This window comes from Rana temporaria, chromosome 1 (genome assembly GCF_905171775.1).
Source record: "Rana temporaria chromosome 1, aRanTem1.1, whole genome shotgun sequence".
NCBI classification, from domain to species: Eukaryota; Metazoa; Chordata; class Amphibia; order Anura; family Ranidae; genus Rana; species Rana temporaria.
This window is the reverse complement of record NC_053489.1, coordinates 135,580,440-135,604,102: the sequence shown is the minus strand read 5'-3', so window position 1 is coordinate 135,604,102 and position 23,663 is coordinate 135,580,440. Positions and strand designations below refer to the sequence as shown.

Sequence of the window (23,663 nt, the reverse complement as noted above, 5' to 3'; positions counted from 1 at the left end):
TTTTGTGTGACTTGATTATCATTTCACGTGTGGACTGATTATAAATTGTTTCACTATCACACCCAGTTGGGTGTATACTGTTTAGTGTTTGTTCCACATTTCACTTTACTATATGTAGCGCTGCATATTTACCTGCACTCTTTTCAAATTGTTGTCACATTCCTATGCAGCTGCTCCCCTTTTTCCTTTTTTTGGTTTGCTTGTGTTTTTTGGGATAGCGCAATTATTATTCACATTTACATATTCTTGATGAAATGTATAAATGCTGCACAGCACCAATTCTCACGGTTATTATTCTGGGTGTATTCTTAGTATATATTGTTATTCATGATTGGACACTGCATGGTTTTATATCGCCTCTCACTTCTCTATTGTTTCTTCCTATGTCTTACAGTGTACATTTGTATTGCTATTGAATTTAAATAATTAGGTCACAATTTTTGCTGCAACGTGTGATCATTTCTTAATCACTCTAAAAATCCTATAACCTGTTCTCTTAGATTGCCATTTCTGTCTAGTTATTCTCTGTTTCTTTGCCTCCTGCTACTGGGACTGATTGAAAGCAAAAGAAAAAAAGGATTGGGCTGGAAGTGCCTAATGAGTATAATACAGGAAGCAGAAAGTCTTTATATTAACACTTAACTCTCAAAAGGGGCATAGTTCAGTTTTAACACCCCCTCTCTCCCCAAGCAGACTTGCTTGAAAGTTTTTTTTTTTTTTTATCAAAACAACGTTTATTGAGCATAGAGAATACATACACAAACGGATATCAAGTGCAACAGGCACTACATTTGCGGATAAAACCTATTGACGTACATACAGGCATGACAAGGAAAAACAGTACAGGTGCATATATAGTACATTCTAGGGGAGGGAAGAGTGATGCAAAGCCTGAAGGGGGGATCCCCTGGGGCCACCATAGAGGAGCACGGCTAAACCCCCGTGTCACAGGTGGAGGCGTCCCCCAACCATCTTTCCCATATTGTATGGTATTTGCCTGGGGATCCCCTGTGGACATAGAGAAGTTTTTTGAATAGAAGAGTAATATTGACAGCTCTGATCCACTGCTGCAGTGTGGGAGGGGGCCCCCTCATCCATGTCTTGGCTATCTGAAGCCTAGCAAGGAATAACGTTTCCTGTAGAAATATATTCAGGTACTTTTCGGCCTCAGAGGGTGAGAGGAGCCCCAGCACACACTGACGGGGGCAGAAGGACAGTGAAGAGCCCATGCGATCATGAAGGAACCGGACCACCTGGGTCCAGAACCCCTGTATGCAGGGACATGTCCAGAGGAGATGGTAGAAGGTGGCGGTGGGATGGTCGCAGCCGGGGCAGTTGGGATTGTGTCCAGGTCTGTACCTAGAGATGCGGTAGGGCGTCAGGTATGATCGGTGGAGAATGTATAGGTGAGTGAGACGGTCAGAGAGCTTGGGAGAGATGGTTCTACAATTGGCGAGAGCTTCCTCCCAGCCCTCAGCCGACACGTCGCCCAGATCAGGTTCCCAATGGGATTTTAGCTGATGGGCGATGGCAACGGCCAAGGGTGCCAGAAGATAAGCGTAAAACTGGGAGATCAGCCTCTTGGGGTCCCTACCTAGGACAATGTCCACCGGCAACAGGATCTCGAGTACAGGGACGGCGTCCCCGAACTGTGTGTTGAGTGCATGTCGGAGATGGAGGTAGCGGAAGAACATGTGATTGGGCAGGGCGAAGGTATCTTTGAGGGATTGGAAAGACTTGACGGCCCCATGAGCCACAACTTGCGACAGGTATATGACGCCTTTGTTAACCCATAGGCCGTGGTCCGTTACAGTGGCCAATTCAGGCAGTTGCGGGTTATCCCAAAGAGGCGTATGCGACTGTGGAGATGGAGCCTCGCCAAGATGCATGGCGAGTTGCCAGACTTTGCAGTGGTGGAACAGCATATGTTTCCTGTCGCCCGTTTGGGATGAGCCGCGAGGCCCACAGAACAGAATCTGGAAGGGGTGGGACCAGAATTGCTTGAAAGTTTTAAATGTTTTTTTTTTTCTATCTTTTTTTTCTTTTACTATTTTGTTGGCCCAATCTTCCAACATTATTCTGACCTGTGTTCCTTAGACTCCTGGGGTAATTAAAACATATCTCCTATGAGGCTGCAAGGTTGGCATACAGAGTGGTTGGTGAGCAGGCCAGGAGATAAGTGCATCATCGATAGTAGCTGCATGTATCTGGAAGTCACACGCCAGCTGAAGAGGACCAAGAAGGAAGCACAGGACCCACTGTACGGCACCCAAACAGTGGATTGCAGTAAGAGAATGCTGGATTCACTGTGCAGGTGTCACATACACATGAGATGTATGAGTGCAGGTGCATATGGGATCAGTAGAAGTCCATTAGACAGTCTATTAATTAGTAATAAACATGTTAAATGTCCATTAAAGCTGTCCTGTAAATGACCCAATCAGGAGAGGGAGTTCACTGGGGGCAAGCTCTTTAAAGAGTAGAAGCCAACTCTGTATACCAACAAGGAATGCAGACCTCTAAGTGTAGTATCTTCATACAATTTATCAGCTTATTAAAAGCGTGTGTCTATGGAAATGTTTGACCTTTTTTCCAGAAGCACATGTGAGGTCAAGCACTGATGTTGGACGAGAAGGCCTAGCTCGCAATCTCCACTCTAATTCATCCAAAAGGTGTTCTATTGGGTTGAGGTGAAGGTATATCATAAAGGATTGTTCAAACATTTTAATTTAATTTCCAAATTCAAGATGCAAAGTAGAAGAAATCATTTAATCTAACACATTGCATGTCACTAACAATTAAAGCACAAGAGACAAACTACAAACTTCTCTCCAGGTGGTATTGGAGCCCAATGTCACTAAAACGTATATACCCAGATAAATCAGATATATGCTGGTGATGCCACGCACTTAAAGGCTCATTGTTGCATATTTGGTGGGAATGCCCCGAAATTTTTAATTTTGTGGAGAAAATTATGCAATTATATACTTTAGTTACTGGGGATCCAATATCAAATACGCCACAAATCACTTTGCTTTCAATCTTACCAGGACCATATAAAAATATCAATAGGGGTCTCCTGAGACACTGGTTTACAGCAGCAGCGAGACTGGTTATACCACGACATTGGCGCTCAACACAAATCCCATCAATTAAGGAGTGGGTCAGTGAGATGGATTACATAGAGAAGATGGAATCACTCTTAGCACATGAACTAGATACACATGAGGAGCACCTCCGGATCTGGGTCTCCTGGAGGACATACAGAGAAACAATAAGAAATTAGAAAGTCCTTAGGGCAATAAAACAAAAATGAGATGCGACTGGGGGGGGGGGGGGGTCTTTCGCTGCCATCCATTAACCCCCCCCCCTTTTATTTTATTTTTAATTTTTTTCATCCTTTTTCCCCTGTATTGTTTTGTTTTTTATTGTCTTATTTTGTTGTGTCATGTTTTGTTTTGTTTTTGCCCTGTAGATCTTGTTTTATATCTATATTGTTTCGTTTTTTTTCGAATTATATATGGAAATTATATCCGAAACTGACTAGATGAGACGATTGTATTACTTTTATGAACTCATCAATGTTTGTACTACATTCTATATAGTGTTATAATTTAATAAAATTAGAATGAACTAAACATTTTAATATGTGTGTACTCTATATTTGTATAACTGAGTTGGTCAAGCCAATCCAGCAAAGAACATATGCAATGATTTGGCTCCAGTTCCAGGAGTCAATGTATATGCCATCCATCTTTTGTGCTCAAGACAGCAGGTCTCAGCCTACTGTCGCCATGCTCCTGACCGTAGGTTAGTACCGTATGTCTTTTAAAAATACTACAGCACTAAAAGGAAAAAAACATGAGTTGGGGGGGGTCAGTACCACTGTAGTTTATGACTGAGAACAGGCTGATAGTTGGCATAGTTTTTTGTTGGCTCTAGCTGTGCTCTGATTATTTGTGTTATCCTTGATTCAAAGTATCACACATTTTTTTTTATTATTATCTTCTGTTTGTACATCAAAGTATCACACACTTTTTTTATTATTATCTTTTGTGTGTACATCAAAGTATCACACACTTTTTTTTATTATCTTCTGTTTGTACATCAAAATGTCACACACTTTGATGTACAAAAGTGACACCATGATCAGGAAGGTGGTTCTCCCAGGGCAAGGCTCAGCCATTGCACTCCGGCTGTGTTGACCCCTGCGATTTCCCCAAATGTGGGAAACTCAACTGCATAATTTATGGTAGTGGGGAACTGCGTTTGCACTTTCCCCTGAAAAAAACATGTCACACATTTAAATTAGGTCCACATATGCAAGTGTTCTTTAAGGACTAAAAGTGAAGTTGGGTTTACTGCATTGTATTTACTGTATTGTGAGTTTAATAAAATGTTAGTACTGTTTAATTTAATGTTTTTTATACTTGGGGTACAAACTTTTCATTGAGAAAATGACTGGAAAATGAAGACAAAATCATTTTTGTTTTGTTTTCCAAAAAAAACAAAACACATTCTCAGACCTTAATCTCAGTCCCCCCACTATCATCGTTTGTAGCTTTATTAAAGCTGTAATTGTGATTCCCCTTGACCTCCTTGATTGTTTCATCTCTCTTTGGCGGTCTGTATACACTGGGGTTGATTTACTAAAACTGGAAAGTACAAATGCTAGTGCAGCTCTGCAAAAAAAAAAAAAGCAATCAGCTTCCAGGTTTATTTGTCAAACGCTTAAAGTGGTTGTAAAGGCAGATGTTTTTTTGTATCTTAAAAAAAGGGAAAAATAAACTGCTCTTTATACTAATAATACCTAAATAGATGCAAACTCTGCTGTGAGATATGCACAGAGACAGTATATATATATATATATATATATATATATATATATATATATATATATATATATATATATATATATATATATATATGAATAGAGTTGTGCTCCAAGACTAAAAATAGGAAACAAATACCTTAAAACATATAGAACCCGTGATAAATAGGCTATACATAACAATGAAAAAAAGTGGAAAAAACTGTGCTAAACCAAAAACAATTAAGTGAAAAAGCCGCCAAGACACAAAGTACAAAGAAATGGTGAAACAAAAGTGCAGCGCTGATGAATTGTGATCAAGGTTAAATGAACACAAACAATAAATGTACAAAAATGTATACAAATAAAGTCCACGTGAGAGTCTCAAAAATGGTGAAGGTGGGTAGGATCACTCCAGTGAGTAAATGCATTCACAGTTCAATAAAGAAGTGGATACGCACTGGACATGTGCGTATTGGTGTGTCTCTTGGACATACCTTATTGCTCAGTTGAACTTTTTGCAACATCAGGATTACGTCGGATGACTATTTGCAAGAATCAGAGCTTATTCCCTTACGCCATGCTCCAGAAGTGCTGTCTTTAAACAGACTATTGTGCCTTTCTTGACCCTTGTTTGTTTTTCCAAAAGGGCGAGAAACTTTTTTTGGGGTTTGCAAAACTTTTTTTACAATGATTATATAAAAAAATTTTGCTGCTGAAAACCCTTTGCCTTGATGGACCTCCTCTTGAGATCCCCAGAGGGTATCTCTTAAGAGGGGGGGTACTGTAACAGGCGCTGCTTGTTCCATGTTAACAGGTGCTCTGCTCGCCTGTTATCTCCTATGCTGGGCGCCTTCAGCGCCGTAATGCGTTCCATGCTGGAACGCATATGGCGCATGCGCAATGACGTCATCGCCTAGCGCCGTGATGCGTTCCAGTGTGGAACGCGGAAGTGCACCTCACTCGGCGCTGTGTTTGGAATTACTGCTATGCAGTACAGCTGTCTGCTTGCTTTAAAGCCATTCACAAGGCAGACAACTATGTTCTATTATTGCCAACCGTTTGTCAGTCGTGGAGCAGTGCTAGAGTGAGCAACATCGTTCCTGTAAACTAGGGATGTATCTAGTATCGGTATCGGTACTGATACCAAGCATTTCCCCCGAGTATTTGTACTCCGCCGATACCTGGGCAGGCAGGGGAGTTGCAAGTCTTCTCCCCCCGTGCTGTCTTTCCCCCTGTCATGAATATGCATCAAGCCTGTCTGCCTACCTGATCTCCATGTGTTCATTAGAGGCAGATCCTGCTCTGGTTCCCCTTTTTATCACTTCCTCTTCCTGTATGGCTCCACCCTAGTCCATCCCAGGAAGCCTATATTAACCGTTGCTCTACAGGTCTGCAGTGCTGTTCAACAGTGTTCCTATGCTTAGTTCCTGTCTGCAGTGTAATCGCTAGTTCCTGTTTGCAGAGTGCTACGATCATCTTCCGTGTACCGTTTTGGCTTGTCCCCGACTTCCTTGTCTGCCTGTGCCCCTGACTATTTGCATGTTCCACGGTTATCCTTGTCTGCCTGTTGCCCTGACCTCGGCCTGTCCATCACCACTGCTTGTCCTACTGGCTGCTTCCCCCTTCTCCCTGCGGAGTGTGACTTGAGGAATCTCGGGGATGCGACCTGGACCCAGTTGCGGCCAAGACCATCCCTACCACTAAGGGCTCTGGTGAATACAAAACTGGGTCTTAGACTCCGCGCCCTGGGTGATCTTAGGTTCACGCTTCGTCTCTGCTAGCAGCAGTCGGCCATAGGATTCACCACCCTGTGGTGCATCCCTGACCCCTACGGGGTGCACTTGTGTCCTGGCTACGGGTGACCTGACAGTTTGAACAGCCATGAATCCGGCCGACATGCCGCTCCCCGCAGATGATCCATTACAGTGCATTGTTCGCAGACTCGAGACGCATGAAGCTAATCAGGATCAGGTGATGCGTTTCCTTCAGGATCTGGCTTCCCGCTTTGATCAGCTTCAGACCTTGCTGGGAACCCCGAATCCGCAACCCCAAGTACAACCAGCAGCTGCACCTGTTGCACCAGTCGCAGAGTCGCATTCACTGAAGTTATCACCTCCAATCCGTTTTTCTGGAGACTCCAAAGCCTGCAGGGGATTCCTTAGCCAATGCACTATTCATTTTGAGCTCCTGCCCCAGTACTTCTTGTCTGATCGGGCCAAGATAGCCTATATCATTTCTCTCCTCTCCGGGGAGGCCTTAGCCTGGGCTGCCCCTCTGTGGGAATTGAATGATCCAGTGGTTTCTAGCCTGCCTGTTTTCTTGAAACTTTTTCGGAATATCTTTGAAGAACCGGCTCGTGTCTCTTCAGCAGCCAGCGCCCTTTTACGTCTCCGCCAAGAATCCTGTTCAGTGGGACAATATTCTCTGCAGTTCCGTATCCACTCAGCTGAACTGAGCTGGAACAATGAGGCCTTAGTCGCAACCTTTTTGCATGGCCTATCTGATAGAGTGAAGGATGAACTAGCAGGAAGAACCATCCCCACTGATCTGGACGGAGTGATCTCCTTGTGTAATCAGATCGATATTCGCTTTCAGGAAAGGACCCTAGAAAAGCGACGCCAACATTCCTTGGCCCTTAGTCAGCCTGAGCTCCCCTCTCTTCGACCCGTGGAGCATCCCTTGCCAACTGAGGAACGCATGCAGCTGGGTCGGACCAGGCTATCCCCTGAGGAACGTGCCAGGCGCAGAACTCTAGGCCTGTGTCTATACTGTGGGGGCAAAAGTCATTTTCGTGACACTTGCCCTCTTCGCCCCGAGAAACGCTCGGGTTCAATACATCTGGAAGGTGGAGTATTGGATCCAGAAATTTCTCCTTCACCTTCTCGTCTTTTTCTTCCTGTGTCCCTTCATTTTGGTGCTTCTTCTCATTCGGTCTCGGCATATCTGGATTCCGGAGCCGCTGGCAATTTCATAGGCTGGGAAATCGCATCGTCCATGAGACTTACCCTTTTGCCCCTCACCACACCATTGGTGGTCTCGGCGATTGATGGCACTGTTCTCCCGGGGGGTCCTATTCGCTTCCAGACGGTCCCTGTTAAGATGTCAGTAGGCACACTTCACCAGGAGTGGATATCCTTCCTTGTTCTACCTAAGACCTCAGCTCCTATCGTTTTGGGTCTTCCTTGGTTAAGACTCCATTCTCCTCACATTGACTGGACTGCCGGACAGATCCTGGCTTGGGGTCCCTCCTGTTCCACGTCTTGCCTACCCAAGGTTGCCCCAAAAGAGAAACTTCCTGTTGCCACCATTCCAGAATCTTTTGCTCGTCCCACCACATGTAGTGATGTCCGGAATGTGTCCTGCAATAGTCAGGCTGATGCACTTTCTAGCCAATGTAGCACTCTGGATGAGGAGCCCGTCTGTGAACCTGAGCCGATCATTCACTCCAGTTTACCGTTGACTGTCCCTAAAACGCACAGCCAGGCTAACTTGTCTGCGAGTTCTGCAGTCACTACGCCTTGTGATGCGATTCGGGTAATCGCTACACCTGAATATGCTATTCAATCGGCCTCTGCATCAGCTATGCCAGGTCAGCCCATGCCCAGTGAGCCTCCTACCTTTTCTTGTTCAGGCCCTCCTGCAACCTGTCTAAGGGGCTCAATCCATCCTTTGGATAGATTGCCTCATTCGGCTAAATGGGGTTTTCTACCTTGTTTTCAGGGCTCTCTGCATTCTGCTGATTTCCCTGCTATCCAGCTTGACTCCTGTGCCCTGTCACCTTCTAACCAACCTGACTTCAGGGTTCCTCTGATCTCTGCCCAGTCTGATGGTCTTGTGCTTAATCCCCAGTTCATCTTTAAGGGTCTGCTTGATCCTCCTCGGATTCCTGTTGACCCTCTCATGCCCTTACTTATTCCTAAAAGGCCTTTGGTCCTCAATAAATCCTCTCCTCCTGTCCCTACTTCGGTTCTGGTCAATGAGGATACTCAAGTTCTGGATTCTCGTCTCCGCAGAGGCGTTCTTCAGTACCTTGTGCTTTGGAGAGGATTTGGTCCTGAGGAGGCGTCTTGGATTTCTGCATCTGAGATCTTTGCGCCCCATTTGTCGAAGAGGTTTCTTCTGGGATTCCCCTTTAGCCCTGGCTCCAGGCTGGGGAGGGGGAGGGGCCTTAAGAGGGAGGGTACTGTCATGAATATGCATCAAGCCTGTCTGCCTACCTGATCTCCATGTGTTCATTAGAGGCAGATCCTGCTCTGGTTCCCCTTTTTATCACTTCCTCTTCCTGTATGGCTCCACCCTAGTCCATCCCAGGAAGCCTATATTAACCGTTGCTCTACAGGTCTGCAGTGCTGTTCAACAGTGTTCCTATGCTTAGTTCCTGTCTGCAGTGTAATCGCTAGTTCCTGTTTGCAGAGTGCTACGATCATCTTCCGTGTACCGTTTTGGCTTGTCCCCGACTTCCTTGTCTGCCTGTGCCCCTGACTATTTGCATGTTCCACGGTTATCCTTGTCTGCCTGTTGCCCTGACCTCGGCCTGTCCATCACCACTGCTTGTCCTACTGGCTGCTTCCCCCTTCTCCCTGCGGAGTGTGACTTGAGGAATCTCGGGGATGCGACCTGGACCCAGTTGCGGCCAAGACCATCCCTACCACTAAGGGCTCTGGTGAATACAAAACTGGGTCTTAGACTCCGCGCCCTGGGTGATCTTAGGTTCACGCTTCGTCTCTGCTAGCAGCAGTCGGCCATAGGATTCACCACCCTGTGGTGCATCCCTGACCCCTACGGGGTGCACTTGTGTCCTGGCTACGGGTGACCTGACACCCCCGTGCTGTGCTGTCTTTCCCCGTGCTGTGCTGTCTTTCCCCTGTGCTGTGCTGTCTTTCCCCCATGCTGTGCTGTCTTTCCCCCGTGCTGTGCTCTTTTTCCCCCGTGCTGTGCTCTTTCCCCCGTGTTCCGTGCTGTGCTCTTTCCCCCGTGTTCCGTGCTGTGCTCTTTCCCCCGTGTTCCGTGCTATGCTCTTTCCCCCGTGTTCCGTGCTGTGCTCTTTCCCCCGTGTTCCGTGCTGTGCTCTCTTTCCCCCCTGTGTTCCGTGCTGTGCTCTCTTTCCCCCCTGTGTTCCGTGCTGTGCTCTCTTTCCCTCATGCTGTGCTCTCTTTCCCCCTGTGTTCCGTGCTGTCCTCTCTTTCCCCCATGTTCCGTGCTGTCCTCTCTTTCCCCCATGTTCCGTGCTGTCCTCTCTTTCCCCCGTGCTGTGCTCTCTTTCCCCCCGTGTTCCGTGCTGTGCTCTCTTTCCCCCCCGTGTTCAGTGCTGTCCTCTCTTTCCCCCCGTGTTCCGTGCTGTCCTCTCTCCCCCCCCGTTCCGTGCTGTTCTCTCTCCCCCCTCAAATCTGTCAGGATGGAGAGCGGAGGTAGGAGCCGCTAAACCCGGCTCCTACCTTTTCAGAATGAACAGAGTCAGTGATCACTGACTCTGTCCATTCATATAACTGAGAATCGTAACCTGTGTTAACGATGCTTCAGTTTATGAAGGAGAGGAGCTTCCCTCCATTCATTTCAGCTGAGGCTGCAGAGAAAGGGACTGGGGAATCTGTGTCCTTAGTCCCTTTCTCTGTCTTAAAGGGGAGATGTCAGAGGTCTGTTAAGACCCCTGATATCTCTCCAAAGACCCCCAACAGGGCTGATTTAAAAAAAAAAATTGCAATAAATATAAAAAAAAAAAAAAAAAAAAATTGTAAATAAAAAAAACACACACACTGACAATCCACCCCCCCCCTAAAAAACACAAAAAAAATCACTGTAAAAAAAAAAAAATACTGTCACATGATATTAAAAAATAAGTATTGGTAATCGGTATCGGCGAGTACTTGAAAAAAACTATCGGTACTTGTACTCGGTCTCAAAAAAGTGGTATCGGGACAACCCTACTGGAAACCACTACTCCTTTGCTGCTGATCTCTTCTCTGCAATACAGCTCTCTGCAACCCAACTACAGGACATTTGGCAACCATCCTCTTTCATGAGAACTTCTCTTCTATCCTTAGAAGCTACAAACGGATAAGTAACCCTTGCTACATTTATAGTCATATAGAAGATCTACTATGAGTGTTTCAACTGCTATTACATATGCAGTCTGCTTATCAACATGTTATATGGGAGATGTTACTATGCTAAATCCTGCTTGCTAAATACTAACTTAAAGGCTCAGCAACCGACAACATACCAATGTTATGTCTATCTAATATATGCAGCTATAAATACTTTATCTATGCATACTACATACCTGAGCTATACTGCCTCTCTCATGCAACTAATAATGAGCTATCCTGCCTCTCTCAAGCAATACTAATGTCTCAATAGGAATTACTTCAAGTATGCTACTGTAATTACCTAAACGACTTTACTACGTATACACAGGTACTCTTACGTTACTATAGTACATGCAGTATACCAGTACCCAGTTGTTACTACAACTCTCAAATAATACGAGCTTGGCATAAGTACAAATGTCTTATAGGCCTTGGCCTAATAGTTCAAACTTGTTCTCCTTAAAAATTTTCTTGACTAAGGCTTGATGCTATTTCGTGGCATCTCCCTTAGTAACCTAATACATCCCAGTATGCTGCAGGTGATATCATGTAGAGAACCTCCAAACTCCTGTTGCTAGGAGCGACGCCTGAAGTTCCTTACTGTATTCACACGCATGTAGAGGTGTATTGGAATATAGTCCTTGAAGCTAAAATATATATTTTAATCGCTAAGGTCTGGTCGCAGGTTGTAATGCTTCCATCCTTAGTAAATCAATGCCCTTCTATATGTGACAGGAAGATGATGTAGAGACCCCCCAAACTCCTGTGATTGACGCCCGGGGCTAATACTGAGTTGTCGCATACAGAAGCGCATTGAGGTCCTTGTATCCGCAGTTGTGATTCACTCCCGTTTCTCCAGTGTTCATTACAGTCCCTCCTTCCGGGAAGTTTCGTCAAAATATGACGTTGTCCAGTTTTTTTTTTATCTTAATGCATTCTATGCCATAAGAGAAATAGCCTTCTGTGTGCAGCTCCCCCTCAGCCCACCTAATACTTACCTAAGCCGCCTCTCAATCCAGCAATGTTGCATGAGAGACTTGACTGTCCGGGACTCTCCCTCCTCATTGGCTGAGACAGTAGCAAAGCGCCATTGGCTCCCACTCCCACTGCCACATTCAAAGTCAGTGAGCCAATGAAGAGAGAGAGGGGCCGTGCAGGGTTATGACTCTGTATCTGAAAGGACACAGGGAGCTTCGGCTCAGCTCAGGTGCCAGAAGGAGGGGCCGGGAGCACAGAAGAGGGACTTGAGAAGAGAAGGATCTGGGCTCTTCTGTGAAAAACCGTGGTAAGTAAAACATGTTTGTTATTTAACTGCTTGCCGACCAGCCGCCGCAGTTATACGGCAGCAGGTCGGCTCGGCTGCAGGAGATCACGTAGCTATACATCATCTCGCGAACCCCGCTCGCCCCTGGTCCCGACACGCATGCCCGGCGGGCGCGATCACCGCCGGGCACCCGCGATCGCTCGTTACAGAGCAAGAATCGGGAGCTGTGTGTGTAAACACACAGCTCCCGCTCCTGTCAGGGGGAGAAATGCCTGATCGTCTGTTCATACAATGTATGAACAGCGATCAGTCATTTCCCCAAGTCAGTCCCACCCCCCTTCAGTTAGAACACACACAGGGAACATAATTAACCCCTTCCTCGCCCCCTAGTGTTAACCCCTTCCCTGCCAGTGGCATTTTTATAGTAATAAATGCATTTTTATAGCACCGATCGCTATAAAAATGGCAATGGTCCCAAAAATGTGTCAAAAGTGCCTGAATTGTCCGCCATAAGGTCGCAGTACAGATAAAAATCGCTGATCGCCGCCATTACTAGTAAAAAAAAAATATTAATAAAAATGCCATAAAACTATGCACTATTTTGTAGACGCTATAACTTTTGTGCAAACCAATCAATAAACGCTAATTGCATTTTTTTTAACAAAAAATATGTAGAAGAATACGTATCGGCCTAAACTGAGGAAAAAAAAACATTTTTTTATATATTTTTGGGGATATTTATTACAGCAAAAAGTAAAAAATATTCATTTTTTTTTTAAATTGTCGCTGTATTTTTGTTTATAGCGCAAAAAATAAAAAACGCAGAGGTGATCAAATACCACCAAAAGAAAGCTCTATTTGTGGGAAAAAAGGGACGCCAATTTTGTTTGGGAGCCACGTCGCACGACCGCGCAATTGTCAGTTAAAGCGACGCAGTGCCAAATCGCAAAAAGTGGCCCAGTCATTGACCAGCAATATGATCCGGGGCTGAAGTGGTAAAAAAGAAAAAGAAAAAACAAGACTTTAGTATCACTTTAATTGAACAAGTTTAAGGCCTGGTTCACATTTGTTCATTTTTTTGTGCGTTTTCAGTTTTGCAGAAACACACTACAGTCCATTTAACACAGTTTCCTATTGATGTAGTTCATATCTGTGTTTTGCCTCAAAACAGAGTGTTATTAACACTACTACAATCTGTCACTAATACACTGATTAGGCTTAATAAGTGTTAAAGCAAAACATGATTTATTAAATAAGTTCTGTTAGTATAATAACATAGGAATTGCCAGAATTGCAAATCATATTTACATCGTATTATAGCAAGAATAAAGCATCAAAACATCACCAGATATTGTAGCATCACCCGTTGCCCAACGATTGTGGGACTTCAGCAATCAGCAAGGGCGAATCCGGGAAATCACTGCATCAGACACGTCTGCCGTGTCGTCAGTAAGTCCTGAAATCCCCCAAAAATCTTGTTATCTTCTGTCATGTGCAGCACCATCATGCATAGCCCTGCACTTTAGCTACATCCAACGCATGATCTACTCATGCCGTCATGCACAGTTGTTTGTCTTAGGCCTCCTACACACGACCGAACATGTCTGCTGAAACCGGTCCGCAGACCAGTTTCAGTGGACATGTTCGGTCGTCTGTACGTCCGACCGGACAATTTTCCGGCTGATCGAGCAGGTTTCCAGCGGACAAATGTTTCTTAGCATGCTCGGTCGTCTGTACGACTTACCGGACATGTCCGCATGGTCGAAAGCCTTCGCATGCGTCAAAGTGACAGTCCGTCCGTGTGTACGAGGCCTTAGAGTCATAGAACTGGTCTTGCCTGGTTTTGGTATGAAAGTGGACTTTGAGTCCTTATCAGTAGCCTGTGTGGCTACATATCCTACAGTCTCTATTTCCCAGGAATTAATTTCAGCAGTATCTTGTCAGTTCAGACTGGTTTTAACCATATTCCTGACCTTGTAGTTTGAACTATAGTCACCTTCTCCACTGAGTATCCTACTAGAATTATGACAATTGAGTGTCAATCATTCTTTACACATACATTCTGCACATCCGTATCACATATGTATCACAATCTGTGCATGTTATGGAAAGGGCCAGGGGCTTTTTTCTGGTTTTTGGTTCCATAGACTTCAATGGATCAAAAGCGTGTATAAAAATTGCAAAATGCACCTGCAATATACAAACCTGCATAGGTGTGAATCAGGTCTAAAGGTGTTGTAAAGGCAGAAAGATTTCTCTCTTAATGCATTCTATTTTCCATTCCCAGCTCACCTCTGCACCCCCACACCCCATCCAATGCTTACTTCTGCACTCTGGTCCATAGTTCAGTATTTTTGTCCCCTCCACCAATCCAGCTCACCTCTGCACCCCCTCCCCAATCCAATGCTTACTTCTGCACTCTGGTCCACAGTTCAGCATTTTTGTCCCCTCCCCCAATCCAGCTCACCTCTGCACCCCCACACCCCATCCAATGCTTACTTCTGCACTCTGGTCCACAGTTTAGCATTTGTGTCTCCTCCCCCAATCCAGCTCACCTTTGCAGCAACATCCACAGCTTTCCTCACTTTCGCAGCTCACCTGTGCACTTCTCCCACCCCCACAGCTTACTCCCAACTGTCTCTTTAATTGCAGAAGCCAGACCACCTTTTACCTCCTGCTTTGTAAAAATCTCACAGGTGGCAACAGGTAGGAGATGTAGGCATTTTCCCTGGGTGCCCAGTGCTAACAAAGCCTACAGCCCCAACATTCTAGGGAGTGTTAAACCCCCCTTATCGCCTCACCTAAGAAATGTTGGCTTAATTTTGAAGTACCACTCTATGCTGGGTGGATCTAATCAATTGTCTGAAAGCAAAACTATAATGACTATGTGTCAATTTTATTTTCATTTTTGCTATTTTTGCTTTTAGTTGACAAATTGTTAAAGTGATTTGTATCATTTTTTACTTTTATGTTACAATTAAATAGAAATTAGTAAATCAATCAACATAAATGATAAATCCAGCAGATACAAGCAGCGCATAATTCATAAGGTAAACAATGCCCATTTAAAGCATATCATTGTTTTAATGTTCATGATTTTTAATCACAGGTTCATTTCTCAGATACTGTAAAACAGCATTTTATAGTCTAGTGCCTTTTTTACAAAACAATGTATTCTTTGTTGTAATGGCTCTTTAATCATCCAGCAGTACTGCACATTTTTGAAATTCTACTTCTTATAGAATGTCATCATACCAAACTCATCCCACTCTTGCTCACAGCACAGTTTTAAATCTACCCATGATCCATTTTCTAACTAATTCCCTTCCATTGTTTCTCTTTTACCATTCTCATCTCCCTACATATCTCTTTGCAACCAGAGACAGTGTATGTATTAATCATGTTAGAGATCACAAATCAGTCTGTCGCATAGAGCAAGGTTTGGGAAGGAAAGTCGTTTGTCATTTTGTCTTATTAAATTGGAAAGGTCATAAAAGGTACATGGTTCTACAGTTCTTTCACCTGTGATAAGTGGAGCTGTACACTGGTCTGGCCATCATAGGGCCACCATGTAATTTTTCAAATGTTTCAATTTTAATTGTTAACATGTGGATATTAAGTGTCAAGATGCAGCATACAATTCCAATTAATAAGCATCATTTTAAAGATGTAATGGCAGGCAGTCATACATCATAATTAAGAAAGCAATGGTGAGAGAAGCAGTTAGATTCAAATGAACCCGTTTTTGGACTATACAGTATATTTAACAAATTTCACCACTTTGGCAGTCCCACACATGTATGCATCTTTTTTTATAGAAGAACATTATATAAAAAGGGTGCAAAAGTAGTAAATGCAGAAATATTTTGAAAAGTATAAAACTCACAATGTTTGCAATATGATAAGGAGTTTTATTTAGAAGAAGAATGCAGTAAGGAGGAAGAAAGCACTGAAAGTGAAAGATTATATATGTGGTGGTGGGTCCAATGAATTCTGGCAAATTCATTGGAAAGGGAAGGGGAAGCAAGGCCCACTTGATGCTGCAGCTTATGTTATTTTTATCTAGTAATACTACATACATTATTATGCTTCTGACTCTAGTAATAATGGTGTACCAATAGATAGGATTAGTTCATAGGAGATTTTAAGAAGGAAGGGAAAGAACAAAAATATATTGGAACACAAAAGCTCATTTGCTATTCATGGCCAGCCTTGCCTCTCCTTCTAGCAATTGACTACTTGTCATTCTTTTTGTCCTCTACAACAGCCAAAGACAAATTTATTTCCTGCCCAGTTTTTATTTATTGCCTAGTATTCCTACTGTTTTTAAACTAAAATTGTATCTGGCAAAAGGTTCCTGGTACAGTAAGTACTGTGCCAGTTATACAAGTTCCTTTCAGAAACGTATGTTCCAAGCCCAGATGTTTGATGTCAGTTAGCCATTATTCTTTGACAAGGCTGTCCTTGCTCTAGGCCACAGGTGTCAAACACAAGTCACGCCGTCAAATCAGGCTCTCCAGGCCATTTCATGTGACCCTCGCACCTCTCCTGCAGCTGCAGGAGAGCTCCAGCCCTCCTCTGGTCCTACTCCAGACCCTTACTTTCTGCTTTCAAGCAATGCATCCAGCTTCTTCCCAGCAGCAGCATAAGGAAAGGGGGGTGCACTGTGATGTAAGTGAGAGTCGGGGACTCAACTTCTGATGGTGGGGTGGCTCTTGACATCTAATGTAAGGGGAGGGGATGCGTTGGACATTTAATCTTACAGTACAGATACAACCGGCCCTTTTGAGGGCAATCATAATGCTAATGTGGCCCACGATGAAATGGAGTTTGACATTCCTGCTCTAGAACCTTACATTGTCAAGAAGGTGGTATTTTACCTGAACTTCTATCTGTATACCAAGACACATGCTGATGCTGACATCTGGAGCAACATCTACAATAACAGAAGCTACTTGTCTTTTTGTGTTCTTCAGCAGCAGTAACAGAACCAAACAAGGACAAGAAATGGGACTGATATCTTGGGTAGCAGTATCCCCCGAAAGGGCTGATGAGTGATGTGGCCCGTCTGTCACCCTGCCCAGTCCGGCATTCACTTCCCAGACACTCCAAGACAATGAACAGACGGTTGGCTTTGTTTTTTGTTTTTATTGAGGGATTATAACTTGGATGGGGTCAAGGAATGGATGGGATGCCCAGAAAGATTGCATAGCTTGGGACAAATAATAAACTCTCCTCTTTCTCCAGCACAACTCTTCAGGCACAGCTAGCACATGGTTAGGCCCGACACTGGCTTCATCCAGGCCCTATCAACTGCCCTTTGCAGGCAGGGACCGCGAGCCCCTTTGGTGTAGCAAAAAGAATGGAAAGTTCTGGTGCTAGCTGTCCTAGGTGAACTACTGATCCCAGACAGCTCTCTTCAGCCCCTGCCAGCCCTCCTGGCTGCAGCTGCCTGTCTCCACTGCCCATGGCACCACAGTCCTCACTGGCTCTACATCCATCTCAGATTGCATCCCCCCAATCTTCTCCGGCATGCCTCCCCAGCTTTCCTGGCTGTGTGTCACTCCCTGACACCCGGTAGATCCCTCATGGAGGCTTGCCCAGCAATTAATTAGGACTGATCAATTTTCAAATACTGTATATGTGTATCATAGTTTGTAGAACTTTATAACTTTCACACAGACTAAATAATGTATGCTAAAAATTATATATGGCATATACTGCGCTGTGCAATAAGTGAACACAAAAATTAGCTGCCAACACAGCTGAGACAAAGCAAAAACTGGTGAATATGAAAAAGTGCTTATTTTTGTGAAAAAGTCAGTTAACAACATATATAAAATGTTGCAAACATACATATATATGAAATCTTAATTTCAGTGACACCAAGTGAGTGTGATCCGTGAACAAAAAAAAATCAGAACAAAGCAGTGCTCTAGTGTGACCCCACACAAATAACAGTCCAAAAGTGTAGAAAAAAACTGCAAGATTGAAATGAAGAGTCCCACATGGATGTGACCCTCTCTGTGAGAGGATAGAGACACCACCGCTGATGTAAGGAAGAGGCTTATCAGATGGTGTTGACTTGGTGAGGTTCATACCATCAAAGTCAAAACAGGCTTATATAATCTGTCAGCAAGGTGTATCCAGCTGTGTGAATGGGTCCATTCGATGCGTTTCAACTAAACAGTCATCATCTGGGGTGTCCAACCAGATGATGACTGTTTAGTTGAAACGCGGCGGGTGAATCCATTCACACACATCGCTCTTGCACTTTGTGATATGCCTATGATGTTCTTCCAAATATGAATGTTCATTTTTTAATCTTTTTAATAAATACTACCTTGTACGGTATCACACTATGTGAGTTTTTTTCCCATTACGCATGTTATGTGGTTACCATATCTCTGGCTTCAACAAGACTACATGTATTTACACTTTCTGGTGTTTACTGGAATTTGCAGTGCCGACTGATATGTGGATTCGGGACCAGCTGGATACATCTTGCTGACTGATTATATAAGCCTGTTTGACTTGGGTGGTATAAACCTCACCAAGTCAACACCATCTGGTAAGCCTCTTCCTTACATCGGCGGTGGTGTCTCTATCCTTTCACAGAGAGGGTCACATCCATGTGGGAATCTTCCTTTCAACCTTGTAGTTTTTTCAACACTTTTGGACTGTTATTTGTGTGTGGTCACAATAGAGGACTGCTTCGTTCTGATTTATTTTTATTTTTATTTTTTCACGGATCGCACTCAGTCACTTGTTGTCACTGAAATTAAGATTTCATATATATGTATGTTTGCAACATTTGATATGTGTTGTTAACTGACTTTTTCACAAATATAAGCGCTACACTTTTTCATATTCATAAATAATGTATGCTGATTTGGGTTATTTTTTACCAAAGAAATGTAACAGACTACATTTTGGTCTAAATTTTTGAAGAAAGATTCTTTGTTTGCTAAATTTTATAACAGAAACTTAGAAAAACTTTTTTTTTTTTAATTTTTCTGTATTTGTTTAATTTACAGTATATAGCACAAAATAAAAATTAAATTAAAAAAACTGTTTTTAAATGGCAGTTACATTTTTAACAGTTTTTAAATTAAATGCCACCAAAAAAAGCTCTATTTGTGTGAAAAAAATAATCTTAATTTTAGGGCTGTGCAAATTAACTTTTAATTAATCGATTAATCTTTAATTTTTTTGACCAATCAAAATCTTTTTGATCGATTAAAATTCTTTTGATTGGTACTCACCTCTCCGCCGGCTTCCGGGCCTTTAGGGAGTTCCGTCAGAGATCCAGTAACGTCACGGACACCGGCGGGGCTTGCCGTGTCCATCTGAAGGGCTCCTTTGCTGTGCCTTCATATCTGCATGCCGGCGGGACCTTACTATCTGCCATACGCAAGAGCTGTTACACCTCATTCTATCACTTCCCTCTATCAACCTGGGATTCTACAACCATCCACTGGGAGTCGTGATAGTTCCCTTCATGGGACATCTACATGCCGACGGACTGATGTTAACCTCTCCTCATCTGGATTCAGCAGTGGTATCGTTGTACACATTTTTATACCAGTATCATACTTAGCTACATGTTTTTATGACTGCTTTTATTACCGTTTGGTATTACTCGCACCATTTTTACAGTTTATGTAGCTACATTGATTTTATCTCCAGTGCAATATTTATTTGGTTACCTACTTGAAGACTATAAAAGTTTTAATGCTATTCCCATCGAGTGCTGCCTTTGTGTGTTTTTTATATCCTGCTATCCATTTTTCCAGTGGTTGGTAGCTGCACTGGGAATCAGCCTGCAAGGAGATCAGCTAAAAGTAGTTGAATCTGTATGTGCGTTATAATTAATCGAAATTAGTCGATTAATCGATAAAAAAAAAAAAGATTAATCGAACAGAAAAATTTTGATCAGTAACAGCCCAATGCTTACCTCTGGATCAGAATCAGTGGAGATGAGACTAATATTTGGTGTAGTGAATGTGAGGGTTTATCCCAATTATGCTGAAGACAGGGTGGTAAATTGCACATGCACTGGGCACAGAAGTTAATTATACTTGGTGATGGGTACTGCCAGCTGAGGGATTAAAATACATATAGGCAAAGAATAGGTGGTGAGAGGTTAACCACTTAACCCCCGGACCATATTGCTGCCCAAAGACCAGAGCACTTTTTGCGATTCGGGACTGCGTCGCTTTAACTGACAATTGCGCGGTCGTGCGACGTGGCTCCCAAACAAAATTGGCTTCCCTTTTTCCCACAAATAGAGCTTTTTTTTGGTGGTATTTGATCACCTCTGCGGTTTTTATTTTTTGCGCTATTAACAAAAATAGAGCGTCAATTTTGAAAAAAAATTATATTTTTTACTTTTTGCTGTAATAAACATCCCCCAAAAATATATAAAAAAAAGTTTTTTTCCTCAGTTTAGGACAATACGTATTCTTCTACATATTTTTCGTTAAAAAAATCGCAATAAGCGTTTATTGATTGGTTTGCGCAAAACTTATAGCGTTTACAAAATAGGGGGTATTTTTATGTCATTTTTATTAATATATTTTTTTTACTAGTAATGGCGGCGATCAGCGTTTTTTTTTCGGTACTGCGACATTATGGCGGACACTTCGGACACTTTTGACACATTTTTGGGACCATTGGCATTTTTATAGCGATCAGTGCTATAAAAATGCATTGGATTACTATAAAAATGCCACTGGCAGTGAAGGGGTTAACACTAGGGGGCGGGGAAGGGGTTAAGTATGTTCCCTGGGTGTGTTCTTACTGTGGGGGGGGGGTGGCTTCACTAGGGGAAACAATCTTCTGTTCATACATTGTATGAACAGATGATCAGCGTTTCCCCCCCCTGACAGGACCGGGAGTTGTGTGTTTACACACACAGCTCCCGTTCCCCGCTCTGTACCGAGCTATTGCGGTTGCCCGGCGGCGATCGCGCCTGCCGGGCACCCGCACGGGAGTCACGGACGAGTGGCCACTAAAAGAGCCGACGTATAGCTACGGGCTCTCGCCCAGGAGAGCCGACCTGCCGCCGTAGAATGACGGCGGCTGGTCGGCAACTAGTTAAAACACATACATTGAGTGAGGGGCTAACCTACTAAAAATCTTTTTAAAAAGTTGATGGTGGATGGACTTACACATCGTGGTTTTCAGATTTAGAAATATAAAAAAAAAAATCTGACTTAAATGGATACTAAAGTTTTGTTTTTTATTTAAAAAAAAAAAAAAACATGTAATACTTACCTCCACTGTGCAGTTCGTTTTGCACAGAGTGGCCCCGAACGTCCTCTTCTGTGGTCCCACGGCGGCTCTCGCGGCTCCTCCCCACAAGAGCTATTCCCCTCTGGGAAGCTCTCTCCCAAGGGGGTTACCTTGCGGGCGCGTTTCCGTGTGATACACTCGGCGTCCATAGCCCCCAAGTGTATGCCTCGGCCCTGCCTCCCAGCACGCTGCGTCATTAATTTGATTGACAGCAGCAGGAGCCAATGGCTGCACTACTATCAATCATCCAATGAAGAGCAGACAAGAGCTGGGGAAAACAATGCCGGATCGCGCCCAAGGAGATTCGGGGCTCAAGTAAGTAAAACAGGGGGCGGTAACTGTAAAGGTGTTTTTTCATAGGATGCATTAACCGAAGGACCGGCGCACGCAGATTTACATCGACAGAATGGCACGGCTGGGCAAATGAGCATGTATATATGTCTCTTTTAATTTACCCACGGGACCCACGGACTCGATATCCAACGGTGTCCTGCGAATGGGTCACAGAGCTGAAGAACGAGGAGATGTCATTGTAAACACAACATCTCCCCGTTCTTCCCAGTGGCATGTCACTGATCGTCTGTTCCCTGTCATCGCGAACAGCAATCAGTGATGTGTCATGGCAAGCCCCTAACAGTTAGAAGCACTCCCTAGGTCACACTTAACCCCTTCAGTGCCCCCTACAGGTTAACCCCTTCACTGCCAGTGTAATTTTTACAGAAATCAGTGCATTTTATAGCACTAATCGCTGTAAAAAGGACAATGGTCCCAAAATGGTGTCAAAAGTGTCCGATGTGTCCGCCATAAAGTCGTAGTCAAGATAAAAATCACAGATCGCCGCCATTACTAGTAAAAAATATAATAATAATAAAAATGCCATAAAACTATCCCCTATTTTGTAGACACTATAACTTTTTTTTTTTTTACCAAAAATATGTAGAAGAATACGTATCGGCCTAAACTGAGGGGAAAAAAAACTATATATTTTTTGGAGATATTTATTATAGCAAAAGTTAAAAATATATAGCTGGATTCAGGTAGGCTGGCGAATCGTTGTGGCGGCGTAGCGTATCGTATTTACACTACGCCGCCGTAAGTTTGCAAGGCAAGTACTGTATTCACAAAGTACTTGCCTGCTAAGTTACGGCGGCGTAGCGTAAATGGGGCCGGCGTAAGCGCGCCTAATTCAAATGAGGATGTGGGGGGCGTGTTTTATGTATATTAACTGTGACCTGACGTGATTGACGTTTTTTACAAACGGCGTCCGTGTACATATCCCAGTGTGCATTGCGGCAAAGTACGCCACACGGACGTATTGGTTTCGACGTGGACGGAAATTACGTCCAGCCCTATTTACGGACGACTTATGCAAACAACGTAAAATTTTCAAATTTCGACGCGGGAGCGACGGCCATACTTGACATTACTAGTCCAGCTATTTGATGGAATAACCTTACGCCTGAAAATGTATTTACGTAAACGGCGTATCTGTACTGCGTCGGCCGGGCGTACGTTTGTGAATCGGCGTATCTAGTCATTTACATATTCTACGCCGAACGCAATGGAAGCGCCACCTAGCGGCCAGCCTAAAAATTACACTTTAAGATACGACGGTGTAAGACATTTACGCCGCTCGTATCTTAGCCTAATTTAAGCTTATCTGGTTACCAGAATACACTTACATTTGCGTCTGCGCATATTCGGTCTTTCTGAATACACCTAATAGATTTTTTTTTTCAAAATTGTCGCTCTATTTTTGTTTATAGCGCAAAAAATAAAAACCAAGTTCTATTTGTGGGGAAAAAAAGGACGTCAATTTTGTTTGGGAGCCATGTCGCACGAGCGCGCAATTGTCAGTTAAAGCAACACAGAGCCGAATCACAAAAAGTGGCCTGGTCTTTGGCCAGCCTAATGGTCCGGGGCTTAAGTGGTTAAGGTGAAAAAACACAAAGCTTTACAACCCCTTTAATAGTCCTGTTGATACTGAACTGAATTAACTCTTTCAATTCCATCACTGGCCACCAATTCTGGTCCACAAGCCAACGTTCACGTTGAATCTTTGTTGTGATGCTACAGAATCCATAAGAATCTCTGCTAACAAATACAATACTATACTATGGAAAACATATGTTTTGTACTTTATTTGATTATTATGCTGAATCTCAATAAAATAAAATGTAATAATTAAAAAAAAAATAATAAT

General features: G+C 43.5%; 1 non-coding gene across 1 annotated transcript; it reads left to right on the top strand.

The window, feature by feature from the left end:
- The first annotated feature begins 4,119 nt into the window (after window positions 1-4,119).
- On the top strand, window positions 4,120-4,284 carry LOC120925604. Its single transcript, XR_005746851.1, has one exon. It is a non-coding gene; the product is annotated as a U1 spliceosomal RNA (small nuclear RNA).
- The last annotated feature ends 19,379 nt before the right edge of the window (window positions 4,285-23,663 follow it).